Source organism: Heterodontus francisci, chromosome 3 (assembly GCF_036365525.1).
Source record: "Heterodontus francisci isolate sHetFra1 chromosome 3, sHetFra1.hap1, whole genome shotgun sequence".
In the NCBI taxonomy this organism is placed as follows: Eukaryota; Metazoa; Chordata; class Chondrichthyes; order Heterodontiformes; family Heterodontidae; genus Heterodontus; species Heterodontus francisci.
The window spans coordinates 118,672,758-118,693,942 of NC_090373.1; the positions used below are offsets into that span (position 1 = coordinate 118,672,758).

The window sequence follows — 21,185 nt, forward strand, 5'->3', positions numbered from 1 at the left end:
TTATATAAACAACATAGATGACTATGTGGGGGGTAGGATCAGTAAGTTCACGGACGACACAAAGATTGGCCGAGTGGTTAACAGTGAGGTTGCGTGTCTTGGGTTACAGGAAGATATAGACGGGATGGTCAAATGGGCAGAAAAGTGGCAGATGGAATTTAACCCTGAAAAGTGTGACGTGATACACTTTGGAAGGAGTAATGTGACACGGAAGTATTCAATGAATGGCCTGACACTGGGAAGTTCTGAGGAACAAAGGGACCTTGGCGTGTTTGTCCATAGATCTCTGAAGGCAGAAGGGCAGGTTAATAGGGTGGTGAAAAAGGCATATGGGACACTTACCTTTATCAATTGAGGCATAGATTACAAAAGCAGGGAGGTCATGTTGGAGTTGTATAGAACTTTGGTAAGGCCACAACTGGAGTACTGTGTGCAATTCTGGTCGCCACATTATAGGAAGGATGTGATTGCACTGGAGGGGGTGCAGAGGCGATTCACCAGGATGGTGCCTGGGATGGAACATTTAAGCTATGAAGAGAGGTTGGATAGGCTTGGGTTGTTTTCGCTGGAGCAGAGAAGACTGAGGGGTGACCTGATCGAGGTGTACAAGATTATGAGGGGCATGGACAGGGTGGGTAGGGAGCAGCTGTTCCCCTTAGTTGAAGGGTCAGTTACGAGGGGACACAAGTTTAAGGCGAGGGGCAGGAGGTTGAAGGGGGATTTGAGGAAGAAATATTTTACCCAGAGGGTGGTGACGGTCTGGAATGCCCTGCCTGGGAGGGTGGTAGAGGCGAGTTGCCTCACATCCTTTAAAAAGTACCTGGATGAGCACTTGGCACCTCATAACATTCAAGGCTATGGGCCAAGTGCTGGCAAATGGGATTAGGTAGACAGGTCAGGTGTTTTAATGCATCAGTGCAGACTCGATTGGCTGAAGGGCCTCTTCTGCACTGTATTATTCTGTGATTCTGTGCTGTGTTCGTTCTATGATTCTATGAAGCCAGTTAGATCTCAGTCCCTTCACTAACCCAATGAAATAATCTTATGGTAGGGGTCATTGTTACTACTCCATCCTGCTCCACACCACACCCTTCCCAATGCCAGCATCAATGGAGAAGGTGGGACACCCCCTCCGGACAAGCCCCCAGTTGCCCCTAAATGGTAGCCTGCCCAAAATAGCTTAATTTAACAAGTGGAAGTCCTGCCCTGTCACACTTTATTGCTGATTTTAATCAAAATCATACTTCATACAAGATTTTTCTGATGAGAACAAAGTGGCCCATTGTTTTATTAGTTTGACTATCATTGGACACCACAATCTGCATAGACTAAACTTTAGCGGTATTGCACCATGCTTCAATTCATTACAACAAACTCCTAGAAAGCACATGATCATAGCAAACTAATCAATAAACCAAATACATGTGAGAATTTTTATTGCACAACCATAATACAATATTTAATTTTTAAAAAAAAATAATTTTAGAATCGTATATTGACTTACATGTTGATGGAGTTATCTATTTTCCTAATATGTAATTGCAGGACCATGTTTTACTATGATCCCACGGCAAGATTTTTTTCAATGCCCTGACATTAATGCATGAATGTTTCAGGATCAGGGCTTCAGTTGGTGGTCACTAGGATAGCGATACCTTGGCAGGAACAATTTTTGGCTCATGGCGCTGTTAGATTGGCTTTTCATGTTTGTGGTTCTTGAGGAAGATGTAAACTGTACTCCCGGCTTCCTGTCTGGTTTGAATATTTCTCCCTCACAAGGGGGTGTTGTAATTTTTATGGGCAGATATCTTATTCCTCAGGAACGAGGCCAGACCTCTAGTTCTTTTTCAATCTTAGAAAGAGCCAATACATGACATATTCCAACTAGCACATATTGAGCCAAATTTTCAATTGGCTCCAGAGCAGGACAAGAGGTAGGCAGGCCTGGAATTTCCCACTCTGGGTCCTTTTCAAAGAGCCCGGGTAGGAGATGAAACAACTACCTGCCCGCAAGCAGTGGGTATCCAATTAAGGCAATTAAGAGGCCTATTAAGGCCTCTCTCCCACGCGGACTGAAATTATCCCCCTGCAATGGCTGAACCACTGCCAATGAAAGGAGGCAGCAGACTGGGGGCGGGGTGGTGGCGCTGTGACCAGCGCTCCAGAATCATTTAAACCCACCACTGCCGATGTAGAAAGATGACCACAGCTGCGGCCACAGGCTCCACAGTGGCGGCCTGGCAACTGTGGCCATTTTTAATTTCAAAAATTTAGAAGCGCTGAGAGAGCGCCTTCAACTTGAGACCACCTATCTCATTTACCCACATTGGCAGGCTGCCACTCTCTCAGTGTTGGGAACCCACCTGCCATCCTTAATTGGACAGCGAGAGCTCCTTATGGTCATTTATTAACCATTCTTTTAAAAATTGCGATGGGCGTGTCAAGCCGGCGCCATGGGGGGTCGTGACCCAGAAATGATCCTGATATCAGGGCCCTGACTCCAGAACAAAAATGATGCCATTATATCCACCAAGTGAGTTCCCATGGCATTGCACATGGTAAGTTGGAGAACATGATATATTTCTTAGCTATCTCCATTGCCTTTGTATTGCTGTTTCTCTCTCTGTTTCCTCCTGTTCCTCATCTGCCTCTGGCTCTCTTTCCCTTCTCTTCTGTTTCTCTTTCTTTAACTCTTTTCTTTGTTTCTCTCCCTGTCTTTTCTTCTTTCCTTTCAACTGGGAAGTGGTGCTTCACATGGTGTAGTGTGCATTGATGACTGCAGATTACATTTTCTGGTAGCGCCTTCAGGATAATTGTGGCCCGCAGCCCTCTGTGACTCCCTTCCCATTCCTTAACCCCATCACTCATGCTTCCTCCCATCGCTTCACCCCCCCATCCCATTCTCTACCTTTCCATATTCTTACCATCCCCTCAGTTTCATATTCCCCATCACTACTTCTATTTGCACTCATTTATATTTACCTCCTTCACTTTGAACTATCCACCAGAGCCATGTATCCTACCCTCACCCACACTCTATTGTCACTCACACCCTTCACTTTCCTCTCACTCTCACTTGATCTCCTCAAGGACAAGTGTTAAGAGGCCAGAAGCCCTCTCACCATTATACCCCACCTGTTCCCTGCCTTCTTTTCCCCTCCAATTCTTCCCCATCCATTTATCTCAAAGAAGCTTTGTTTGATTACAAAATTCAACTTCTTTCTTTGAAACAAACAGAAATTAAGATGCACCTGTCTGCCTCTCTGTTTTTTCTGTCTCTCTCTCAGAGACGTCAGTAATTATAAGCTTTATATTTTTCGCTGTCCAAGGCACAGCTGATAATTCGAGGGTGTTTGCTTCATTTTCATAGAAGCACCCCTATTGAATCAGAGTGAATTTATCATTCCCATTCTGCAATAACTTTATCTGTGACTTGTGAGAATAAAACCTGTACTGCAGTGGGAGTGGCAGAATCATGTAAATTGTGAATAGCGCCTTTGTAGCAAGTTTGTAGTTACCTTGCTAGACACACAGGGTGTGAAATTTGGATCCATAGGGAGGACACAGGAATTGCTGTCGAGTTATAGGGGTTCTTGGTTTACAACATGAAAAATGAGATGGAGCAGAAGCTGCAGAGAGGGGAAGCTTTGTGAAGAGGGAGGAGGAGCAGGAGGAGGAGGGCTCTCCACAGAAGGCCCTAGCCACTGAAGGTTTTTGGAGAGCACTTCTTCTACCCCCACTTGACCCAGGAGGTGATTCGGGTTCAACAAGGAGGTGGTCACTGGAGTGTGACACCTCCGACAACCTGACCTTAAATTTTTATGCGTCTGGATCTTTCCAGGAGGAGCAAGAGACATCTCCAACATATCCTAGTACATGCAAACATTCAGGAGTCATGGAAGCCAATCTACTCCAGATGAGGACAGTACATTGTACTCGCGCTGAAGAGGAACAAGCAGAATTAAAGGGGATGTGGCTTCGCAAGCATAGTGGGATTTCCAATGGTGTAGTGCACCATCGATTTCACGCGTATGGATCTGAGCAACCCCCATGACAAGGGGGTGAAGTACAGGAACCGCAAAGGGTTCCATTCCATAAACATGCAGTTGGTGCACGATCATGCCAAGAACATCATGTCAATGAATGCCCATCATCCTGGAAGCAGCCAAGTTACATTCATCTTGCACCAGTCGGTCCTACCTACTGTCTGGCAGGCCTGCCAATGCACCCAGAATCTCAGTGTGCATGTTCATCAGCATTCTCCTGCATGTCATCCCAGCAAAGTCCTCAACTGACTTCCTAGTATCAGAACTCATCTGCAACCTCGCCCATCGATGAGCTGGCATACGAGCTATTTGATCCCCCAGCCTGGCTGCAGCCCACTCATGTCTGGTGACTTACCACATGCAGATCTCGAGTGTACTAGCCTCTAAGGTACGCGATGTGCCAGTATCTGAGCTGTTGGTTGCGAGTGTCAGATCAAGTGACGATGCTTCGTCATCACTGGTGTGGTGTTGCTCTCTCTCTTCCTCCTTGGTATGCTGTGACATGCCAGTTGGGAGTTCTTGAGTGTTTGAAAGTATAAAAGTAGATAGGGAGGGTTGGAGTCAGGGTTGGGATGGCCACACTATCTGTAGCTTTCACTTTATGCCAGCTATCAGGTTGAGGGTGCGGAGGGAGTTGAGAAGGGACAGTAACTTACTGTCATCATCGATGGTCTTGACGATGCCGGATGCCACAAGCTCTGTTGGAGCTGGCCCCATGATTTGCAGCACCATCTCCTCCATCAGGCTCAATGAATGGATCTGTGCCAGTCCACTGCTGGTTCTCTGGTGCTCCCTCTTGTTCTGAGCAACCTTGCAAGAGAGAGATAGAATGCCAGTAATTTTGTTGCACTGTGTTTGGGTGATGTACCTGCCAAAGCTGAATAGCTGGAGGTGTGTAGAGGCAGTGAGAGGTAAATGTTAGGCTGGCATTATTGGAATGCCTATGTGGAGGAGGCAGAGTATTTGAATCAAAAACAGAAAATGCTGGAAATACTCAGCAGGTCAGGCAGCATCTGTGGAGAGAAAAACAGAGTTAATGTTTCAGATCCATGTGACCTTTCATCAGAACCTGCTGAGTATTTCCAGCATTTTCTGTTTTTGTTTCAGGTTTCCAGCATCCACAGTATTTTGTTTTAGTGGAATATTTGAATGTTAGGCATGAGTTCTGAGTGTCAATAAGTGCTGATGGGTGAGTGATGGAGGTGTGGTACATTGAACAGCATGAGAGGCTTGGTAGGTATGAGATATGATGTGAGGATGCATTCACTGACCTTGACTGTGCGTGTGAGGTCATTAAGCTTCTTGCAGCACTGCTGCCATGTCTTCAGGGCCAGACTCCAGCACTGTCCTCCTTTGTCCCCTGCTCCCATCCCCCCACAGAAAAAGGCTTCTCTTCTGTCCATCTGGGTCACTACCATCTCCAGCTGTCCATCTGTGAACCTGGGAACCCTTTCTCTGGCCTGGTGCTCCATACTCCTTCTTCAGGTTTGCACCAATTTCAATCAGCAATAACCTTCTGTTATCCAGTGCAGCTTCCCTTTAAGACAGACAGACCATCTTTAAGAACTTGAGGCTAGCTGGAACATGTGCTCTTCGGGCCCCTGTTGAGCCTGCAGCCAGCCAGCAGCTCGGGTCACACTGGGCTGCATACTCCAATGATTTAAGTAAGGGGGCAGCACAAAATTTGCCCTGTGCCCAATAAATGTCACAGACCAATTTCTAGCCCAAAGAGTTAAATGTTTTGGGATGCTGATGCTTTATCCCAAAGAGAAAGACTGAGAGTCTGGTTCTTGACTTGTTTCTTGTTCTGACTATCAAACCTTCATCAATAGATATCAAATAGAACGGGAGCTTTTAATCATCGAATCATACAGCACAGAAGGAGACCATTTGGTTCATCATTCCTGTGCTAGCTCCCTGAAAGAGCTACCAATTAGTCCCACTCCCCTGCCCTTTCCCCACAACCCTGCAAATTTTAACAGAGCACTATTAAAGCTATCCAATTGACAGATTCAAATACTTAAGCATGGAAAACTATTCAAAGTTACAGAAGTATTCATATAAAAGAGACGACAGGTAAAATTCACCATGTGGTATGAATAAGCTTCTTCTTCTTCTTCTTTGGCCTCCTTGTCTCGAGAGACAATGGGTAAGTGCCTGGAGGTGGTCATGGTGCATGGTGCAGAAGTAGGGGTGCCAATACACGCAACACCTTCTTCCTGAGGTTTGCAACTGCCTAGTGAATGTAGGATGTCAATGATCATTTTATATCTGACCATCACCATAAGATTATGCATGTGTTGCCAGATTTCTCAACAGCACATATGATGAGTTACGCAGAGGCAGTCAACAGTGCTCTTTTTTTACAGATACCTAGTGAATGAAGGGTTCGATCCTGGGAGACCAGAGATACCCACTATTGTCATGGCTCATAATCCCTCTGCATCACCTGCAAACTGCAGTGCAGAATATGTACAATGAAGTCCATGCCATAATTAATCCTCCTAATTGTGCCAGAATTAGGGGTATTATTGTGCTGTGGGGATATGCCCCCTAAGTACTACATTGGCCTAAATTTTGCTGTCAGCGGCAAAGCTGACTGCACAGAGAAATATGAACTTACCTGATTCATTGGCTGCAGCGAGAATTTCAATTTTTTCTGCAGCATGGCCCACCGACGAAACGATCTGTGAGGCCTAGCAGCAAGGTGCATTGCTGGCAAAGCCATACCCCTATTGAAGTCACAAGTTGAAGACACGTCCCTTGAAGTCAGTCTTCAGCTCAAAGGCAGGTGATTGTTTTATTATGATTTTAAATATTTTTAAACACTTTAAATGCTTTTTGAAAACTGTCATAAACTTTTAAATACTTTTAACACTTTTATAGAGTTTTTAAAACTGTCATAAACATTTAAATACTGAGGCAGAGGGAGAAGGGGAGAGAGACTGCGAGAAGGAGGAAGACAGATAAAGAGAGAGACAGAAAGGGAGACATAAAGAATGGGAGAGAGGAAAGACACTGAGACACATACAGAGAGGAAGAGAAATGGGGAAGGGACCCGAGACACTGAGAGAAGGAGACAGAGAGAAACTGAGGCAGACACCAGACCCAGTGTGAACATAAGAATATAAGAAATAGGAGCAGGAGTAGGCCATTCAGTCCCTTGAGCCTGCTGCACCATTCAATAAGATCATTGTTGATCTGATTGTGGCCTTAAATCCACTTTCCTACCTGCCCACCATAACCCTTGACTCCCTTGTCAATCAAACATCTGTCTAACTCAGCCTTAAATATATTCAATGACCCTACCTTCACAGCTCTCTGAGGAAGAGAATGCCAAACACTAACGACTCTCTGAGAGAAGAAATTCATCCTCATCTCTATCTCAAGTGGGAGACTCCTTAATTTGAAACTATGCCCCCTAGTTCTTGATTCCCCCATGAGGGGAAACATCCTCTCAGCACCTACCCTTTAAAGCCCCCTCAGAATCTTATATGTTTCAATAAGATCACCTCTTAATCTTCTAAACTCTAATGAGTATAGGCTCAACCTGCTCAACCTTTCCTCATAAAACAAACCCCTTCATCCCAGGAATCAGGCTAGTGAACCTTCTCTGAACTGCTTCCAATGCAAGTATGTCCCTCCTTAAATAAGGTGATCAAAACTGTACACAGTACTCTAGGTGCGGTCTCACCAATGCCCTGTACAGTTGTGGCATAAAATCGACCTTCAGAAATAAATCAAACCCCTTTTAAAGTCTTTTTTTATAGCATGTTTTATTTTCTAAAAATATTATTTACGGTATCACTTAGGTGATAAGATGTTGTGCCTCCATCTTGTAGATTTGGCATTCTTTGCTCTCAGTGCTAGTTGGCATGCTGCACAGGCGAAGATGTGTATGTTGCTCCTGGTGAAGTAGGAATCATGCTTGCTGTTGCTAATGTTGTGTCACTTGCTGGTGACGTTGTTGATGTTGTCTCACTGGATAGTGAACTTTCCAGTGTTGTTGATGCTCTTTTCTGTTTTTACAACTCTGGTGTAGGTTGAATATGGATTCTGTTCCTTTTGATTTGCTTACCGGTTTTGGTCTCAATGATGCATGACCTTGGAGTCTCAGCTTCATCAACAGCTTTTTCTGGGCTCCAGGTTTTCATGATTGGATCCTGTACATGTGCAGTTTGTCCTTTCAACAGCTCAGGTATGGATTTAGCATGCTTGTTGAAGTGTTGATCTCCTCTTACCAGTGCTTCAGTGAGTTGTTGTCTCACTTCCTCCTGGTCACTTGGAGGATGTATTTTGCTTGGAAGAGTTGTCTTATACTTTCTTCCATTCAACAGTTCTGCAGGTGATTTCATGTCAGCCTTGAGAGGTGTGGATCACAGTGACAATAAGGCAAGGTTTGAGTCTTCCTTCATCTCACGGCATTAGGCAAGGGTTCTTTTCACTGTCTCGGCATGTCTTTCTATGTGTCCCCGTGGGTAGTGTAGTGCTGAGGTGATGGTGTCGAACCCATACTGTTCAGCAAATTCCTTAAATTCTCTGTAAGTGAATTGGGGTGCCATTGTCACTGAATCATAGAATCATGGAAAGTTTATGTCACAGAAAGAGGCCATTGTGTCTGCACTGGCCACAAAAAAAGAGTCACCCAGCCTAGTCCCACTTTCCAGCCTTTGGTCCAAGCCCTGCAGGTTACAGCACTTCAGGTGCATATCCGGGTGCCTTTTAAATGAGATGAAATTTTCTCCCTCTGCCACTCTTTCAGGAAGTGAGTTCCAGACCCCCACCACCCTCAGGGTGAAAGCATTTTTCCTCATCTCCCCTCTAATCTTTCTACCAATCACTTTAAATCTCTGCCCACTAGTCACTGATCTCAGGGTAAATAGGCCCTTTCAATCTACTCTTTCCAGGCCCCTCACAATTTTGTACATCTCAATCAAATCTTCCCTCAGCCTCCTCTGTTCCATGGAAAACAACCCCAGCCTATCCAATCTTTCCGCATAGAGCAGTTGTGCCGTATTGCTGGCTGTGTTTGTTGTATCTTATCAGGCCATCACTGGATCACTTGCTGAGAAAGCATCTGTAACTCCTTGGCTTTGCTGGTCTCATCTCTAATAAGGCTCAGTTTCAGTGATTTTACATTCACCAGGTGATGAATCTTTAAAACTAGATCTTTGATCTTGTGGCGACAACCGAGATAGGGTGTCTGCCAGCATCATTTCTCTTCCTGGATTACATTTCAGAGTGAAATCATAACTCTGAAGCCTCAAGAGTAACCTCTGCAGTCTGGCTGGTGCTTTACATAGATTTTTCTTGTAGATTTGCTCCAGTGGATGATGATCACGCTCCACTTTGAACTTTCTCCCATAGAGATATGTATTGTTACAGGTGGGAAATGATAGGAGTGGTTTCCCTTTTTCACTTCTCAACTGACCAAACACTGTGTTTTTATTAGAATTGTGTTTTAACCCTTGAGCATTTTAATGGTCAATAAACAGACAAATGACAAGTTTTCTCATAGGTTTAAAGAAAGGTAAATGTTTATTAAACAATACCCGAAAACATTTGCAACATTACCCACTCTCTCTCACACACACATGCTCACACACACACTGACACACACACAAGAAAAGGTAGATATTAAAAGATAGCATGTATTTAGGTCTGATAATTTTAAAAAGAGTTTGTTGTGAAACCTTGCTTGTTTCCCCAGTGTCATTCTGGCCCCCACCTGCCAAGATTGAGGCATATTAATTTTGCCACATGGACATTAAATCTCAAATTGTTGAAAGAAGAGAAGGCCTATTACAGGGGGCTGCCAAGCACCTGGCTGGGAAGACATTTTTGCATACTAGCAGAGAGTGTTGGAACAAAGGAGCTATCCTCGGCTCCCAATACACAGAACAGACGTGGTCAGACCAGCTTAGTCACATGACTAACTGACTGTTGCTGAGTTTTGAACTGAGAATTTTAAATTGGAGTAACAGTGTTTGAAGACAAAATGCTCTGTGCTCCTGGACTGAGAACCTCTCTCTCCTGTCAGCTCCCATCTCTTTCTCACCAGCTTTCGAATCCATTTAAGACACATGAACCCCAAGAGAGAAAAGTCTCCTACAGTGAACAAGGTTTAAGAAGAATATTGGGCCCCAACGAAAAGCAAGATCTACCTGCAAGCAAGGATTACAACGAGCTCGAAGCATAGTTACAAAAAAAAACCCTCTTCAGAGATTGCCTCAAACTTTTACACTTTATTTTTATTCTGCTCTTTTCTGTCTCTATTTGCATCTGTGTATCGCATATGCATGCTAGCATTGGCGCGTAGTGTATCCATAGGCGTCAACCGAATTAGAGTTTAAGTTTAAGTTTTAATAAACTTCAATCTTTCTTCTTTAAACCTAAGAAAGCCTGTTTGTGCTCATTTCTTTGCCTGATAATTGGAAAGTGGTGAACAAGGATTCACCAAGGGGAGCTCAAAACACGGTGTGTTTAAAATCAAACCCTGTTACAGTAAGACCGGGTGAAGGCTGAGAGGGACCCCTAGATACCTTTCTCACCTGGTCGTAACACCAGGAGAAAGATTAAAGCAGTGCAGGCCTATTTTCCCTTTTTCCTGGTTCACCGAGGTCAAACTGTGGAAAGTTTCAGATGGACGGATGCTTTGCTGCAGACTTCTTTGGATAAGTCTCAGTCACTGTTCAATAGCAAAAAATCCGGTTACAATTTCTCAGGTAGGGAGATTCAAGGTCACATTTCATTTCTGCCTGTAAGTACTTTCAAGATGGTGTTCTGGCAGGGTCCTTCCTCTTGCTGGGATGGGTCTCTCTTCTTTCTGGCTTTTGCACAGAAAATGTCTCTTATCAAAAACTCCTTATCAGAGACTTGGCTTCTGTCAGGTGACCCAAGTTTCTCTCTCACTGTGTTTTCATAAATGGTGTTTGCTGGTGTGGCCATTGTTAGACGATAGATTTGGACATTGCTCTTCTCTATGCCATCTTGATAAAGTGGTATTTTTTTCACACTCATTATTCTGAGTTTGAGTGTGGAGTCTTTATGCCTGCAAAGTCATTGTTAGCTCAATTGTTGAAGAGGAGTAGCCATTAACATTGAATGGGCCATTGACATTTCTAATGCTTTATTCAACACTTGACCAGACATGGCAATTTGTTTAGAGTTCCAGCAGTTGCCATGTGTATTTGCAGTACAGGAGAGGTCATCTGATCTCTTACTCCATCTTGTTTTGCAGAAAAAGGTGTCTGTTTCGAGTTCAATTCATCAGTTCATTTTATAGTTCATAATTTCTCCTTGCGTGAATGTAACAGTAGGGAACTTCTCACATACATACACGACTGTCAAAAGTTCTCTTTCTATGTTGGCATATCTGGTCTCAGCTGAGGTTAAAGCTTTGGATGTAATTGCTATTGGTTTTCCGTCTTCTACTGGGACTGTTCCCAGTCCTTTTGTAGAAGCATCTACTTGCTACAGAGTGACAGGTTTTTTCTGTCGTAGTATGAAAGACTTGTCTCCTTGCATACTACCTTTTTGAGTTTGTTGAAACTCCTGTCATGTGACTCTGACCACTGGTACTCTACATCTTCTTTCATCAGCTCCCGCAGATTTGCTGTCTGTTCCGACATCTGCAGTATGAAGAAGCTCATGTATTGGATCAAGCCAAGGAAACTTCTCAACTCTCTCTTGTCCCTTGGGGCTTCCATCCCAGAGATGGCAGTGATTCTTTCAGGACTTGGCTTTGAGTCCGACAGGTGTGTGCAACATTCTGAAGAACTGGCATTTTGTCATTTTCACAATGCATTTGTCTGCATTTAGCTTGATCCCACCTTTCCTGGTTCTCTGCATGGTTTCTTGTAGATGGTAGTCATGATCTTTTCCATCTACACCATATATCTGGATATCATCAGCTATGCCGACTGCTCCTTTACATCTTTGGTATGTCTCATCTGCTTTCTGCTCGGATACATTCCGGCTCCCTTTAAGGCCAAAAGGTAGACGCAGAAATCTGCACCATCCAAAGGATGTGTTGAATGTTGTCAACAGAGAAAATTCCTCATCAAGCTTCACGTTCCAGTAGCCATTTCTGACATAAAGCTTGCTAAAAACTTTTGTCCCTGCCAGTGCTGGTGTGATCTCTTCCAGTGTTGGAATAGGGTAGTGATTCCTTGTTATGGCTTGATTAAGATCTTTGAGATCCAGACAATCTTTTAGCTGTCCATTTGGCTTCTCTCTCACCACAATAGAATTTACCCAATCTGTAGGCTCTGTGACTCTGACGATCACCTTCTTTTCTTCAATCTCTTGGAGCTCTATGTCAAGCTTTCCTTTTAGTTCTATTGGTACTTTAAGTGGGGGATGAATCACTGGTTTTATCGCTGGGTCAACAGTGATGTGATACTCAAAATCTTCAAAGCAACCAACTGTTTCATCAAAACACTCTGTGTACCTTTGTACCAGATCTTCTTTGCTTCTGATTGGAGGGCACTCTTCAATGGGTGTTGCCTCCTTCACCTCATGGTTTACTGAGATAATCTGCAGCTCTTCATAACTGCTCAACCCCAGGATAGCAGGACCATCTGTTTCAATGACAAAGAACATACAGTTAACCCTGCTGCCTTTCTCTTGGCTTAACTGAAGGCTAGCCGTTTGGGTAGTCAGTGTGTTCATCTGTCTGCTCGTGGCTTCATGCACTCTGGCACTGTCTACAGCATGTGATATTGTGAGCTTGTCCTTTTCAATTACCATATTTCAGGCAGTGCAAAATCCAAAATTAGCTGATCTAGCTGCCTTCCATCTGTTGTTTTAAATTTACATTTTCTGGCTGCATTTTTCAATCTTGTTAGGAAATTCTCAATGGGCTCACCTAGTTCCTGTCTGAAGCCTTGAAATTCATATTGGTAGATCTGATGATTTGATTTTGGCTGGAGATGGGCGTTGAATTTTTCAAAAATTTAGTCTTGCTTTCTGCTATTCTCTTCAATCAGATCCCAACTATTAAACAAATTTAATCCTTTATCTCCTGCCCACAGCTGACCCTCTCCTCTTCACTCATGCCTTTTAGAAAACTAGTGAATGTCAATCAGCACTTTCTTTTAAATTTCTCAAATGCCTCTACAACATCACTTACCTTCCGGGAGAGCAGCGGAGAGGAGCAGACCTGCAGGAAGTATACAGAGCGAGGATCAGATAAATAGAGCCCAAGGGTTGTGGCCTACCTTCCGGGAGAACAGAAAACAGGAGCGGAGAGGAGTCCAGGCAGTTTGAAAACGAAGTGAGCAGTGACATCACATGAAAGCTGCAAGGTGATTGGTTGGTGACCGACTGCTGTTAGGGAATAACTCTAAATATCTGGGTTAGTACTTTACTGTTAGGGTGTATGTGTAAATAGCTTAATAATAAAGGAACAAGTGAGTAGCTGGTTTTTTTTGAGTAAGGTTTATTTTAACTAGTGAACTGTATTGATTTTTAGTAGGATTTATCAGTACTAGTAAGGTTTTATTAATAATTCTAAGCTGTTGTAGTATTGGTAAGGTTTTTTTTAGCAGTAGCAAAGGGTCAACTAATAAATAAAGGAATGGCAGGGTTACTTCAACCTCGAGAGTGCACCTCCTGTGCTACATGGGAGCTCCAGGATGCATCCCGTATCCTGGAGAACCATTTGTGCAGGAAGTGTCATCAATTGAAGCAGCTTGAGCACTGGGTTTTGGAACTTGAGCAGCAGCTGGCGACACTACGGTGCATCCATAAGGATGAGAGCTATGTGGATAGCACGTTTTATAGATGTGGTCACCCCACAGCTTAAGAGTAGGCAGGGAGAGAGAAAATGGGTAACCACCAGACAGTCAAAAAGAATCAGGCAGGGAGTGCATCTCACTCTCCAACAGGTATTCAGTTCTGAATACTGAGGAAAGTGATGCTTCAACTGGGGAGTGCAGCCAGAGCCAAGTCCATGGCACCACGGGTGGTTCAGCTGCACAGGGGAGTATAGGGAAGACTGGAAGAGCCAGAGTGTTAGGTGATTCAATAGTCAGGGGAATAGGCAGGCGTTTCTGCGGCCGCAGAGGTGAATCCAGGATAGTGTGTTGCCTCCCTGATGCTGGGGTCAAGGATGTCACTGAGCGGCTGCAGAGCATCCTAAAGGGGAGGGTGAACAGCCAGCAGTCGTGGTCCACATCCAACGACATAGGTAGAAAGAGGGATGTGGTCTTGCAGTCAGAATTTAGGGAGCTAGGTAAGAAAATAGCAAGCAGGACCTCAGAAGTAGTAATCTCCGGATTACTCCCAGTGCCACACGCAAGTGAGAATAGAAATAGAAGGATAAGACAGATGAATGTGTGGCTGGAAAGATGGTGCAGAAAGGAGGGCTTCAGATTCCTGGGACATTGGGACCGGCTCCAGGGGAGATGGAACCTATACAGGCTGGATGGGTTGCACCTGAACAGAGCTGGGACTGAGTTCCTTGCGGGGTGTTTTGCTAGTGCTGTTGGGGAGGGTTTAAACTATTTTGGCAGGGCAATGGGGACCTGAGGGTAGACTCAGCTGGGACAAAATCAGAAATTAAAATGGAAGGCGGAAAATTAATGGATGAGTCTGGAAGACAGAAGAAACAAGGGTTAGAAAATAAAAAAAAGAGTTTGGCAGTGCTCAAGGGTATCTATTTCAGTGCAAGGAGTATAGCAAATAAAGCAGATGAGCTGAGGGCACAGATAGACACGTGGCAATATGATATCTTAGCTATTGCAGAAACATGGCTTGAGAAGGGACAGGAATGGCAGCTAAATGTTCGTGGTTACAGGGTTTTCAGACATGATAGGGCGGTGGATAAGAAAGGAAAAAGAGTGGCAATTTTGGTCAAGGAAACTATTACAGCTTTGAGGAGGGATGATATGTTGGAAGGCTCATCAAATGAGGCCATATGGATTGAGCTAAGGAACAAAAAAGGGGCAATCACGTTGCTGGGAGTGTACTATAGACCCACAGTCAGAGGGAGATAGCACAGCAGATATGTAGATAAATCTCTGAGAATTGCAAGAACAATAGGGCAGTAATAGTAGGGGATTTTAATTACCCCAGTATTAACTGGGACAGTTTTAGTGTGAAAGGAATTGAGGGAGCAGAATTCTTGAGGTGCATTCAGGTGAACCTTTTTGGCCAGTATGTAACAAGTCCAACAAGAGAGGGCGCAGTTTTAGACTTAGTATTAGAAAATGAAGATGGGCAGGTGGAAGGGGTGGCAGTGGGAGAGCATTTTGGTGGTAGTGATCATAATTCAGTCAGTTTTAACATAATTATGGAAAAGGACAGAGATAGAACAGGAGTTAAAGTTCTCAATTGGGGCAAGGCCAATTTTACTAAACTGAGGAGTGATTTAGCGAAAGTGGACTGGAAACAGCTACTTGAAGGTAAATCAGTGTCAGAACAGTGGGAGGCATTCAAAGGCGAGATTCAAGGTGTTCAGGGTAAACATGTTCCCACAAAGAAAAAGGGTGAGGCGGCCAAATCTAGAACCCCATGGATGTCAAGGAGCGTACTGGGTAAGATAAGGCAGAAAAGGAAAGCTTATGTCTGACACCGAAAACTCAATACTACAGAAAGCCGAGAGGAGTATAGAAAGTGGAGGGGTCAAATCAAAAAGGAATTAGGAGAGCAAAGAGAGGGCATGAAAGAATATTTGCAAGCAAAATCAAGGTGAACCCAAAGATATTTTATCAATACATGAAGAGTAAGAGGATAACTAAGGAGAGAGTTGGGCCCATAAAATACCAAAAAGGTAACCTATGTGTAGGAGCGGAAGATATTGGTATGCATTCGTTGCTGTGCTGCCAACATTTGTTTTTGCGTTTTCGCATGATTCACTCAGATTTTTTTCTCTCTCTCCTGGCACTAATTTGGGTCAATTTTTCCCAATCCCTAATTCAGCATTAAATTTGTTTAAAATCTTTTAGGCTTACTCACAGACACCTGCTGCCATCATATTATGTCTTCTGGTTCCCATAAGTTAGAAATAGACTTGGAAAGGCTGGAGCTCTTTGGGGTTAATACAGCTCGTCACGCTGCCTGCTAAGAACCTGCTCTTGAGTGGTGTAGTGTTACACATCAGATGACTGCGGAGCAGCAGTGAATGTGATCTCCCCAGAACACACTTACACATAAGAATTAGTTCCTAGCTCTTTGTGAATGATATAATAATATATAACAGGAACAAAAGAATTTCATATGATCTTGTCGAGCATTCTTTTGCCAATATCACCAATACTAGCATTGTATTGCACATGACACATGCAGAGTATGTTCAGCAACTGACATATGTCGGAACATATGTAGTTATTTCATTTTCTAAATACTAAATTGGTATCACTCAGAAAAAAAACTCAAAATGGATGGTTATTGAAACCATCATACTTGTTTTACAAAACATTTAGGTTGTCAACGACAAAATGTTCGTGTTTTTTTATAATTGTAAATGTTGAATTAGTTTTATTTCTGTGAAAAATCTGAAGCATTGGATACTTAAGCTGATGGCGTGCAAACCACTGATCTGTGGTCTGAGCTTTGACGTGGACACTTTATTAACAACCGTGCCTCTGGCCTCAATTTTACATGGTGGCGGAGACCCCGTCCATCGGCTTCAAAGTCAGGGACAAGCCCGTCTCTGCCGGGACTGGAAGCCACGCTTTAATTTTGCGTGTCCTAGGCCTGGGCCCTTAATTGGCCTCGGCCGGGACTTCTGCCTCTCTGAGGGAGGAAGTCCTGCCTCCAAGAGCTGCTGATCAATCAGTGGACTGGCATCTCTTCAGTCGCAGCAGTGCCACCAGGAGTGGTGGCCCCTGCTAAGTCTGCACCCATACAGAGGAGGACCGTGAACACAGGCCTCCATAAAGGTTAGCGGGGTTTTGGGGTTCACTGGGGACAATCGGCTGGGCTCTGGCAAAGGGTTGGGGACTGTTCAGGAGGAGGTGCTCCAGCAGAGGCGGCTTGTGCTGCTGTGGGTGTGGGGGGGCCCTTTGGGGGCACAGGGTGTCCAGTCAGAAGGGCCCTTCCCCGGGCCGGTAAGGAGGCCTCCAGCTTTTACCAGCCGGCCTCCACAGGTGCTGAAGTTCTGGGTACCACTAGTAAAATACCAGCAGTGGCAGGAGGATGCCCTTAAGTAGCAAGTAATTGGCCACTTAAGGGCCTCAATTGGCCTTGGGCGGGTGGGCCATTTTCAACCTCTCCCGCTGCTGGTAAAATAGCAGCAGGGGCGAGTAGGCGATGGGAACAGCATCCCCTTGCCTCTCATTCAATTTTACGCTTGACACCATGTCTCCAGCCTGCTCCCGGCGAGGGGGGGTGGAGGTGTAAAATTCCAGTCTATTTCCAGAAACCTCATGAAGAGAATGCATGAACACTGCAGATGAAGTTTGTTTATAATAAATTCCAGTTAGATTTTTGGCAAGTATGAAATCAAATGTGTTCACTTCCATGTTTTGTCAGTTACATTCTCCTAAGATTCTCCAAGATCCTTCTGCTTATTGTAAAGTTAATTGGCCGATCCATTCCCAGCAGGCTTTACGCCTGTTAATAACAGCTCTAACAGAAAGCACATAAAAGTCTGTGCAAGTTGTGAGCAATTAGACCAAATTCACACAGTACCGATCCCTACTGTTTTAAGGAGCGGCCCAGCAGGACCAGCATTGTACGCTCCTCTGGAGCCAATTGAGGCGCACCGCAACTTTGAGTTTTTTGGCACATCTGCGATCGCCGGAAGTTGCGGCGCTCTTGCGTTTGCCACTATTGTGACCGCAAAATCCAGCCCATTAAAGCCCCAAAATTCTATTCATGTGGGACTCATAAAAGGTACTTTTTAGGACAGAGAAAGATGTGCTTCAAGAATATCCCCAAATCAATAGCTGAATAGATCTTTGGCTTTATTATCAATTTTGGCTTCAAAACTGTCGGCAGGATTTATGTTTTCACATAAATATATATTCTACATTAACAGATACGCTAAAAACACCATATGGTGGGAATTAAATACACCGATCAGTAGGTTTTAAAAGAAGCAAAATAATGACACAAATTAAGTTGATAATTTTCCAGGACCTTGTTAAACAACAGGAAATTATTATGGAGGGGATGAGAAATTCTTTCCAGCATCTCACATACTAAAATGGAAACAAATCAGTAATTGTTAGTATGTGATTGATTCACCTTTGTAAATTAGAATGAATATTATACACTTTAATTCCAAGGACACTAAGCTAACCTTGCTTAAAAAATACAGGGACCAATAAACCAATGGACCAGACAAAGCGTCAACAGAAAAATGCCAGTAATAATTTTGTATAAATTTGATCCAGATTTACAGCAATAGAAGTTTAAAAAGGGCCTCTAAGATCCTGCTTCATGACAGATTCCCATGTAGGTGAGAAGTCAGCTTCAAAGGTGACCTATAAATTGCTACAAAGTTGAGCTTGATGGAAAGTGGTGATCCAATAGTGGAAGGAGGATTTAAATTACCTTATTATTGTTTACATGTTAAATGGCACCTCACTTTTGATGTTTAATGTTTTTGTATTTCTACAGCCAGCTGGCAGCACTGATTTTAAGAATTTTCCCAGATTTTCTTTTGCACATTGAAGGAACTAGTCACAGTATGTTTTCCGAACAGAAAAAGCTGCAGTATGTTATTTTAATATTTAATTTCAGAGGCAGGAGCTTATTGTAATTCCTGACATGTGGGCTCCTTTTATCTTTGCCTGTAATGAGTGCAGTATGTTTGTTGCACATGACTAGGAATTTGCTTTTCAGTTTTCAATGTTATATTAGGCAATAGAAATGTTGGACAGGATTTTACCCACTTTAGGGAGTTTTTTAAGGTGTAAAAATCTGGATCACAATCAAGCCCCAAGAAATTGCCAGATGTCTCCACTCTAAAGACCATCAGTCTTAATAACTGCCTATCTTAAGCTTGGTCCAGTGCATATAAATGGTGGGAGAGGGGGTGGGGGTTGAATAATAGGGCATGGCCAAAATCTCCCTTCAATTTTTCCTAATGACTGTCCCTAATTCAATGCTGGAAAATGTAATTGCCAGTACGAGCAGCACAGGACGAAGCTTTTCGATGGACAGTAGAGGAGGGTACTTTTGTCGAACCTAACTGCATCCTTCTATAACTTTCCCAGGACAGTACTTTTTGGTATTTTGTGTAGTGACACTTCACTGAAGAGGTTTCCTGACACTAAAGTGAGTATTGGGCAAATTCAAATTTGGCACTGGGGAAAAGGATTTTTGAATGGGAAGTCCTGTTTTCCTGTGCTATGAAGAGGAAGAGGATAAAGAAATGAAAGAGACTTGATCCGACGAACTCAGAGTGTTGTATCACAGAAGACATTTGTTTCCAACCCAATGATACTCACTTCATAGAATTTACAAACCTAGTTAATCCTGCTGAAATTTTCCTGACCATCAATGCCTCTTAAGGCTGTGTTTCTCTCCAGAGACTAATGGTGAATTATGCCAGCTGCTGGATGAAGACCTATAACCCACTTCAATGAGAACTGCAGCATTATCTGTAGCAGTGAACATATCCACTGCCTTAAATATTTTTGCCACTCGGTCTTTCTCGGCAGTCTCGGGTGACCTCTCTCACAAAAGTCAGACAGTATTAGTTGCCACTGCATAAAGGTGGTCACTAATGTTCAATTTAAAATGGGGTTTTCAATTAATTACATTTTAAATGAATCTGTAAAGCAAAGAGAATGAGTAGTCCAATTCTACAGACTGGTAGAATTCCCATAGATGCAGGGAGTAATTGACAGAACACATGTTGCCTTAAAAGCCCAATATGACTAGCTGCTCAATTTTATTATCATCAAAGGATCTAATTCTATTAGTGTGTGATGCCAATTACCTTATCCTGCGCATTACTTTTCATACCCAGGATGTCGTTAGTATGAAAGCTTCAGACAGAGTGGGGGGGCGGGGGGGGGGGGGGAGAACAAATATAATAAAATTCACAGCACTACATGATTCTGCCCAATCTGTGCATGAGTGGAGTGTAAGGAATATTAAGGCTATTGTATGTTCAGCAGCTATCATATAGCAACAGCAGTTGACTATTACTATCAGTGCACCTGGATTTATGTACAATGACCAGAACAAAGGAAACCACGAACATAGCGACAATGCCATTGCATTCAAAGACAACGTTACTGGAACAGTTCCTCTCCAGGAATTTCATAACTTTTTAGTAAGGTAACTCAATCATTCTGTTCACCACTCCCTAAAGTCAGAGCACAGGTTCGAGTTGGCCAATAAAGTTCCAGAATGCACTTCCAATATTTTAACTTTCTCAGAAAATTTGTGAGGGCAGGAAAATTGCAGAAAAGGACATCGGGTCAAGATCCCGCCCCTTCCAGCTCTCCCAGAGACAGTTTGGGACTGCAGCAGGGAACCCTCGTGGCAGAGGCAGGAAGCCAGTCAAAGTACTTAAAAAGGTAATTAGGAGCAATGGATTCCTTCTTTTCCAACAGTGTAGGAGTTTCACACTATGAGTTGAATTTAGTCGCATCAGCACGGCTCCCAGTGCCGGACCGAAAAGGTGGGAATCCCGCCTTGGTCATTCGGAGCAGCACCCCACCATCACTCACTGCCCCCAGCCCCTGGCGCGATTCAATGGCATTCGGGCAATTTAAATGCCTGGCGCCAAGATCCCTGTCCCTTTAAAGACGAGGATCCTGCCTCCAAGAGCTGTCACCCAATCAGAGGGCCAGCAGCTCAGTAGTATTGGCATTGCCACCAGGAGCGGTGGCCACCTCTTGTACTATAGAAGGCCCAGGGCTGAAGATCAGGACCCCAGGTAAGTGAGGTAGTGTCACCGAGTCCTGCTGTTTCATTGGGCAACCTCCCCACTTGGCAGATGCCCCTTCCTGCAGCTGACTTAATTCCAGCAGCAGTGGCAGGAAGAGGCCCTTAACTAGCTGATAACAGGCCACTTAAGGGCCTCAATTGGCCTCTGGAGGGGAAGGCCATCTTCGGCCTTTCCCGCCCCTGACTTAATCATGTTGTGACAGGAAGGTGATGGACCGTCTGCCCCCCCCCCCCCCACCCCTACCACAATGCTATGGAGCCCCCCACCTCCTAGCCCATCCA

The 21,185-nt window shown here is 44.0% G+C and overlaps 1 protein-coding gene across 2 annotated transcripts in view; it reads left to right on the plus strand.

Moving 5' to 3' along the window:
* The window catches only part of scara5 (scavenger receptor class A, member 5 (putative)), a 314,240-nt gene that overhangs the window by 273,794 nt on the left and 19,261 nt on the right, over positions 1-21,185 (plus strand). The window lies entirely within an intron of this gene.